The sequence below is a fragment of the Scyliorhinus canicula genome, chromosome 14 (genome assembly GCF_902713615.1).
Source record: "Scyliorhinus canicula chromosome 14, sScyCan1.1, whole genome shotgun sequence".
Taxonomy (NCBI): Eukaryota; Metazoa; Chordata; class Chondrichthyes; order Carcharhiniformes; family Scyliorhinidae; genus Scyliorhinus; species Scyliorhinus canicula.
In genome coordinates this window covers 78,190,481-78,199,395 of record NC_052159.1, presented here as the reverse complement: position 1 = coordinate 78,199,395, position 8,915 = coordinate 78,190,481, and the positions used below count along the sequence as shown (strand labels likewise).

Here is an 8,915-nt window from a genome sequence, read left to right as displayed (position 1 = left end):
ATTTAGACCTAGAATCGTGTCAAGCTTGCACTATTTTTGTGAGCTGTTTCTTCAAATCTTTCTCCTTTTTTTCACAAGAGAAACTCTTCACCGCATCACAAACTATCAGTTATAGGCGTAGGACTGTGAAAGAAAGAGTGATTAACATAGTTGAATGAATTAAGATTAATTTCCAAGAACACCAGAGTTTCGAACAGCAGATAATTGAGATGTATTTTTGGAACCAAAGATAAGTGGCAGATATGCTGACTGCACAGCATGGTGTTGTCAAAATCTACCCAATGCATTGAACGGCATCTCAGGTGGTAATATTTTAGAAAGTACTTCACTGGATGTTTTGTACAGATGAGTGACTTCTGCTTCTTATTTGTTGGTTTTTTTTTCTTGGTAATGCAGTTACAGAATGTTCATTTTGAAGTATTTTTTCTCCTGTTGGAAGTGCAGAAGGAGTCAGACAGAAAACCATTTACAATTCTTTATTGCTTATTCTAGTATAGGATGGTGACACCTAACTCAAGCTATTGCAAATTATATCTGAACCGCAAATGCTCATTTTTGGTTTCTGGCAAAAGGAAGAAATCTAGTTCAATACCAAAAGAATGCCAAGGATATCGAAAACTGATGTAAGATTTTGTGTCTGTTAGCAGGCAATAAAGTGTGACATGTGTGACATGTTTAACCATGACTGGGATTTGGACACAAATAAATGATAACACTGAAGAAAGATTAGTGTTCCAAAGTTCTTGAACTCACATGCGTGAGCACGTACGCACGTGCACGTGTTGTCTGCCAAAGGAAGGATCCAGCATCTGTGGTAAATTACAAAAGTTAAAGACAGTATAAACCTCAACGAAAAGCATATAATTGCACAAAGGTGGGTGGCAGGTCAGAAGATTGAACAGAATATAAAGAACAGCAAAGAATGACAAAAAGATTAAAAAGGAGAGAAAAATTAAAGTACAAGAGAAAGCTGGTTGTAAATACAAAAACGGTAGTAAGATTTTCTATCGATATTTAAATAAGAAAAGAGTCAGCAAAGTGAGAGTTGGTCATGTAGAAAGTGATCCTGGGGAAATAATAACAGAAGGTACGGAGGTGGCAGGTAAATTGAACAGGTATTTGGTATCAGCCTTCAGTATCGAGGATGCAAGGGAAATCCCAGAAATAGCTTAATGAAAATCGCTTATTGTCACAAGTCGGCTTCAAATGAAGTTACTGCAAAAAGCCCCTAATCAGGAAATGAAAGGAAGGGAGGAAAATTATAATCACCAGAGACTGGTATTGAGAAAATTTTCAGTGCCAAGGGCTGACAAATCTTTGGGTCCTGCTGGATTTTATCCTTGGGTCTTGAAGGAAGTGGCTGGTGAAATAATTGATGAATGGTTTTAATTTTCTAAAGCTCCCTCGATTCAATGAAGGTTCCACTGGATTGGAAAATAGAAAATGTAACTCCTTTATTCAATAAGGGAGGGGGACAGAAAGCAGGAAACTACTGGCCAGATGGCTTAACATCTGTCTGAGAGAAGCTGTCAGAAGCTATTATTAACAATGTTTTAGCAGGGTGTTTGGAAATGTTAAACCAATCAGACAGTCAGCAGGTTTGTTTGAAAGGAAAATCATGTTTGACAAGCCTACTGGAGTTTTTTGAGGATGTTACTCTCAGAATAGATGAGGATGAACCAGTGGATGTGGTGCATTTGGATTTTCAGAAATCTTTTGATACAGTTCCATATAAGAGATTTGTGTAAAACTAAAGCATGTGGGATTGGGTGATATATCCGCATGGAGTAAGAATTGGTTATCAGACAAGAAACAGAGTGTAGGAATAAGTGGGTCTTATTCACAATATATATCAACAATTTGGATGAGAAACCAAATGTAATATTTCCAAGTTCACTGATGACACAAATCTTGATGGAAATGTAAGTAGTGAGGCTGATATTAAGAATTGATATATTTGCCACAGACCGAGTGTAGCAATGGTTCACCAGACTGATTCCTGCGATAGCAGGATTGTTGCGAGGAGAGATTGTGTTGACTTGACCTCTATTCAGTGGAATTTAGAAGATTGAGAGGAGATCTCATTAAAACATATAAAATTCTGACAGGGCTGGATGCAGGACAATGTTTGCTTTGGCTCGGGGTGTCTACAACAAGAGGTCATAGTCTCAGGATTTGGGGTATGCCATACAGGACTAAAATTAGGAGAAACATCTTTATCAGAGGGTGGCAAATCTGGGGAATTCACTGCCACAGAATGCTCTGGAGGCCAATATGTTTCAAATGGAAATAGATTTCTAAGCTCGAAAGGCACCAAAGAATATGGGGAAAGTGTGAGAATATGGCATTGTGATTGAGGAACAGCCAAGTTCATATTGAATTGAGGAGCAGGCTCAAAGGGCCTAACTACCTGCTCCAGCTCCTATTTTCTATGTTTCAAACATATACCATTTTTGCTGGTCAAAGGTGGGAAATCATTGTGTGGGAGTCACAAATTTATGAAGTAGACACAAATGCCTTTAAAAGATAAGGGGGTGGATTCTCCGTTTGGGAGACTAAGTCCACACGCCGGCATGAAAACAGTGGTGTTTTACGCTAGGAAATCTGGCGCAAAGCATCCACCGATTCCCTTCTCGGGGGGGGGGGGGGGGGGGGGGGGGGGGGGGGGGGCTAGCAGCCAGGCAGTGTAGAGCTCCCAGCTCCAGCTGCCGATACGGCCCGGAGCATTGCCGGGTTCATGGCCACACATGTGCACGGCTGTGGCCTGCAACGGCCGCACCGTGCTTCATGGCGAACGCAGCCCACGGACCTGGCCCGCAAAAAATAGGCAGCCCCCTTTCAGCCGGCTCACGGGCCCCGGACTGCGCCCCTCACAGTGCCCCCAGCTCCGAATAATGCCCCACTAAACGCGGATCGTCTCTCCTCCAACTGTGGCAGTGCTGGACTGAGTCCACAGAGGCACGCTGAGTTCCTGATGGGTGAGACCACGCGTGTCCCATGCCTTCAGGAACTCAGCTGGTCGGGAATGGAGCATCGCGGGGTGTGCCTCAGACAATGTCCTCCGGCCATGGATACGGCATGTGGTGTACTCCTAGAGTATGCCGCTTTTGGATCATCGTGACCGCTCCCGATTTTGTCGTCATCAGGGTCTCCGCCAGTCGCCAAACGCGATTTCAGCGTCAGGGATCGGAGAATTTATCCCAACCGCTCCCGATTTTGTCATCATCAGGGATTCTCCGCCAGTCGCCAAACGCGATTTCGGCGTCAGGGATCGGAGAATCTATCCCAAGATCTGTTTAAGTATCATGATTTGGAGTTTTCTTTTCAAACTTCTGCTCTTTGAACTTAAAAAAAAATAGGCTTAAGTTATCGTTGAGAGTTAAAAAAATTGCATGGACTGCTTGCACTTAAGGTCAATCTGTTGTATGTTCGGAAAAACATCACAATATGTTTGTGCAGTTTTAAAACAGTCTTTTGTTAACATTTACCAAGGGTTATTATTATGTCATTGTGACTGCTTAGTTGAGTTTTAAAAGCAACAATTATCTTAGCAGAGAGTTCTGAGTTCACAGTTTGATTGATGTTCGAAGGGACAATTAAAGGATTAGTTGCCTTCCATGTGGGATCTGAAAATAAATCTTTTTGTTTTTATAAGTATCAAACACTTGAGATTTAAAAACTTTCAGTTTCATGAATGGGATTTTTTCACTATCTCGTGTTTATGAGTTGTGGCTTTAAGATATTGTTAGAATTTATTTTTCATCTCCACATGACTCCTGAGGTCTGCCCATGAGGGACACTGGGTGAGTCTCTATTGAGGTGGCATGAGGAGCCATGGGAGTTATGAGGGGGGATGGAGGGATGGGTGGAGTTTGGAGGATTTGAGTGCTGGAGGATACAAAACCTTCAGATACAATTGAGACAAAGTCCAAGAAAACTGAGGGTGACCTTCTTGCCAGCCTACTTTGGAACTCACTCATCCCCCTGGCCATCGACGATCTGCTTCAGGGTTAGTTGGCCCAACTCGGTCCCTCTTCTGCTTTCCCAGAGTGAAAATTGGAAGTAATATAGGTGCTGTGATGTTGAAATACAGCAGAGTGTTGTGAACTACAAAACTATTTTAAACTTTTTGAATAATCATTTTAAAACTTTCAGTGCTTTAATTAGTTGAAGTGTCTCAATATGGGAAAAAAGGCTTGTTCTGTTGCTCCGCGATGTATTGTCAATATTGCAAGATTGATTTTAAATTATTATTTTTCACTTCAGCGTTCCCAGCAGTTTGGACACATTGGGCCAAAGACACAAGCTGGGAGTAGGGAATGATCAATGCACAGAAGGGCTAAGTCTGAGGTAGACTTGATGTTGGACTGCTGCATCATGGCACTGAGGACCCAGGTTTGATCCCAGTCCTGGCCCACTGTCGGTGTGGAGTTTGCACATTCTCCCCATGTTTGCGTCGGTCTCACCCCCACAACCCAAAGATGTGCAGATTAGGTGGATTGGCCACACAAAATTGCTCCTTAATTGGGGACAAAAATAATTGGGTACTTTTAATTTATATTAAAAAAAAGATGGTAGACTTTGTGCCCAATTAAATTTAGCTCAGAAAAATATCCTAGCAAGCATCACCAGAAGGCTTAATAGTGAAGCAAATTTGAATTTTGGCTGGGTCCCCCATGGTGGTGATATAATCAGGAGGGGGGCAAGCAGGAGTCAACGATGGTCTTTAAGACTGCTGTGAGACTGGATGAATACTCCTGCTTCTCCAAGCACAGGATTCAGGCAACTACATCGTTCAAAATTATTTTTTTGGGTGGTGACTCACATGGTCCCTTAAAGGGAGCACTGGTTAGGCCACATGTAGGGGCTGGTTTAGCTCACTGGGCTAAATCGAGGCTTTTAAAGCAGACCAAGCAGGCCAGCAGCACGGTTCGATTCCCGTACCAGCCTCCCCGGACAGGCGCCGGAATGTGGCGACTAGGGGCTTTTCACAGTAACTTCATTGAAGCCTACTCGTGACAATAAGTGGTTTTCATTTCATTTCATTTCATGTAGTTTGGTTATGCCTGGAGCTCAAAGTCAATCAAGGCAGTCCAATTTGGGGCAGAGGTCCTGAAATTGATATTACGCCACTATTTGAATCTGCAATGAGCTCCAACTCTGCTTCAGACATGAGCTCCAGATTCCTATACCTTAATCTTTACCAGTGTGACAGATGACACACATTTCAGCACATAATGGGTGGGATTCTCCAATAATGGGGCTATGTCCCCACGCCACCGTCAAAATGTGGGCGTTTCACTCTGGACTTCCCTTAAGAAAGTCGAGAGTGATTCTCCAATTTGCAGGGGGCTAGCAGGGCCCTGGAGTGCTTCTCTCAGCTCTGGCTGCGGAAACGGGGCCCTGAAATTCCGGTCGGGAATCCATACTTGCGCACGGCGGTGGCCTGCGGCAGCCGTCTCGTGCGACACAGCGGATTCAGTCCACGGAGCGGCACCAGGAATGTAGGTGCCTCCCGAGATCAAGCGCTCCCACGGATCGGTACCGCCCGATCTCATGCCTGGCCATCTGTGAGGCCCTTCCTACTGATGAAGGATCCCCAAGCCCCCCCACCAGGGCGGCCGCAGACTGAGTCTGCAGATGCCACCAGCCGTTCCCGACAGGCAAAATGTGGTTAGAAACATCGCCGTTGGGAACTCGGCCAGTTGTCCTTGGAGAATCCCAGCGGGGGCCTCTGTCAATGACCCCCGACCCACGCCTCGTAGACCACACACGCGCGATTTGCGGCGATTCTCTGGGGACGGGGAGAGCAGAAGCGACATCGCGCTGGATTTTGGTGTCAATGCCCATTCTCCGTCCCCACGCCGATCGCGATTTTGGCGCGGGGGCTCGGAGAATCCCGCCCAATATGTCTGCACAAATTACCCACAATATTAAATACCCAGTCTCTCAGTTAATACTGAGAAAATGATTGCAGTGTTAATGATTTCCATGATGTTATCGAATATCTTTGCCCATTGTTGCATTTATTGCCTACGACTGAGCACTCCAAAATTGAAGGAATTACAATCTGGTTAATAGCTGCATCGCCAAATTGTGCATATGGAGGGAATACCTGCAAGAAGCCTTCTGATCATCCTAAAATGGAACAGCAGGTAGCTATGTGGCCTAAAAATTCCCATCTCATGCCTGCATTTATTCCCCAAGTTAGTTGAAGCTAGCAATGATTCTGTCTTGACATTCAGACTCCACAGCAGTTCAGGGAATGATCGTAAAGGATTCTGCTCTTGTGCCTGCTTAAAGAATATCCCCAATTTAGATGCAACTCGTGTTGTTACCTGCAAAATCTCCTACTGAAACAGTCTTTTACAGACCATCAACTTGAAATGTTGGGCAGACGATTTAAACCCCGGTGGTTTCAAGGACAGGAACAAGCAGGCATGATATTTTGCACCGCTGGCTGACATGCCAGTTTCCCAACACTATCCCACATCCTTGGGCCATTTTCCAACAAGCAATGGGGAGCTAATTAAGGCTGTTCAAAACTTTCCTAAAGCCTGTTGGAGGCCAACTGGAACTTTTCCACCAGTCTCCAGACATTCAGCTGTGTTGGCGGAGTGAGCAGCCAAGCAACAAGGAGATGACCTGCTCCTGGCAGCAGGCCAAAGCCCCAAGGTTGTTTTGAGGCCTACCTACATGGTGGCTGAGCTGCAAAGGATATTTTTTACGAAATATTTTTAATATTTTGAAAACCGTCAGCACTTCCAACTGGAGGCAGTCTCTCTGTTATTTATCTAAAAGGACAACATGCTCTTCAGTATTAGGCGGCGTACTACTGGCTGGCCTGTCATCCAAATTAGACAGCCAAGTCCACCATCTGGCCAATGTTTGACCAATTCAGAGCAATCACAACCGGGTGACTGCTGCCCATACAGTGGGCTTTTGACTCTGTTGTCAGTGCCCTGACGCCCATAAAGGAAGATCCTTCCCATTCACTGCATTGCTCCTTCTTACAGATGCTATTTATCCTGTTGAATGTTCCCAGCATTTTTGTTTGTTATTTCAGAATTTCAGCGACTGCGGTATTTTTCTTTTCTGAGAATTGGCTTATTTTTTTGCTCTGACTCACAGGACTCCACCATCAAGAAATGTGTCATTGAAATCTGTGTTTTCCTTGGCTGACTACATAATCGGAAAAGGAAATTTCACTCAGTATTTTGCAAAACATAAATACCCTCCTTAAATATGCGACAGACTGCAAGAACAAGTGAGAGCTGTTTGGATGTTCAATTTTTATGCTTGGTAAATGTGATATAAATCCATATTGACAGGGGCAGACTTACAGTTATTGGGGCTTGTGCTCACCTTCATTTCTGGGTAGCCCCCAAACTTCACCCATCCCCACCCACTCTTGCCCAATAGAACGCAAAGACGGAGATCAGAAAAACTGTTCAATATTTCAAGCTTTTTAAAATAAATTGACAAACTGTCCTTTTGCTTGGCTTTGTCCTCTTGCCCTGCCTTCATTTTTCTGAATTTTTGACTGCCAGCTTGATGGTGTTGCTTCACATTGCTAAAGAAACTGATTTTGATTTTGGACAGCTAATCAAGTGTCTGAAAGAGCAGAAGTTTGCAGTCAATCCCACATTTTATCAAAAATAGGGTTCATCTTTTCATTATGAAGCTGCGTTTCTGATCATGGATTTCAACCAACAATCCCCCCGCCCATTCCCCCCTCATAAACTCTTCCTCCCCTCACAATACCTTCACAAACTGCCCCTCCCTGCAACCCCCTCACACACACACCTTCCCTGCAACCAAATCTCTTCACACACTCCCCCCACCATACCTCATGCCCTTCCCTTCACACAAACACTCCCCCTCCTCTCCTTCCATCCCTCACACTCTCCTTTCATCACCTCGCTCACCTGGGATCATCGGGTCAGCCTGCCTCACCCATGCTGTGTCCTTGCCACGGCCGCTGTGCCTTTCACTTGCCCCAAGGCCTGCTCCTGGACTGAGGGGAGGTCTGCTCTGCTGTGTCACACTATGTCCACGTTGTGGCCTAGTGTGAATGCTGCTGGCCTGGAGGAGTTGGGGGGCTGCACTCTGCTGCTGCTGCTGGCACAGACCTTGACTTTCCCAAACCACACTGTGTCCTCATCATGGCCCTGGGCCTCATGTGCCTGCTGTTGGCTTCAAGGGGGTGGGTTGGCGAAGGTTGGGGGGGGAGAGGGTGTTGGTTGGGCGGGTTGGTGGTGATGGTGGTGGTTGAGGGGGTGTTGGTTGGGAGTGGTGGTTTTGGTTGAGGGGGTCGTGGTTGGGGCTGGTGGTAGTGGTTGAGGGGATATTGATGGGGTGTTTTGGGGGCTGGTGGTGGTTGGGGGGGTGGTGGAGGGGGAAGGGCAGGCTGGGAGGGTCTGCTTTTCTGCTGGCACAGACCTTGCCATGGCCAGCTGCCGCCCCTATTCCTCACCTTGTGCTCTTGCAAACACCTACTGTCAGCAATTACTTACCTTCCCGCTCTTTGGTTCTCACCCAGAGTCTGACTTCACGCTGCAATTGCTGCTGATAAACTCGCTCGTTTTAGTCTATCAGCAGCAAATTCAGGACTAAACAGTTTCTGAGTGGATACTCTGCTAACTGTCTGGCCATGTTGATATGCACTCCAGTTGAACTGACCCTGAGCATTCCAGTACTGGGTCAGGCAGTACAACAGGATGGCTGGTGGAGGCTCCCCCCCCCCCCGCCCCCGCCAGGCGTTGGTCGGGCCCCTGTGCTGGGCACAGTGTGTTTCATTGAAAATCCGCCCCTGCATATTGATCTTCCAAACTTTGCTGATAGAAACAGATGTCTGCAGACTCAACGTGCTGTTTCTACAAGCAAAAATCATTATCACTTCAAAAAGGTCACAG

At 45.8% G+C, this 8,915-nt stretch overlaps 1 long non-coding RNA gene across 1 annotated transcript; it reads right to left on the bottom strand.

Moving 5' to 3' along the window:
- Nucleotides 1-280: 280 nt before the first annotated feature.
- LOC119977564 lies at nucleotides 281-8,687 on the bottom strand. The gene is made up of 3 exons (XR_005463221.1): nucleotides 8,517-8,687; nucleotides 754-809; nucleotides 281-429 (listed from the first exon to the last, which is right to left on the bottom strand). It is a non-coding gene; the product is annotated as an uncharacterized LOC119977564 (long non-coding RNA).
- Between the last annotated feature and the right edge of the window lie 228 nt (nucleotides 8,688-8,915).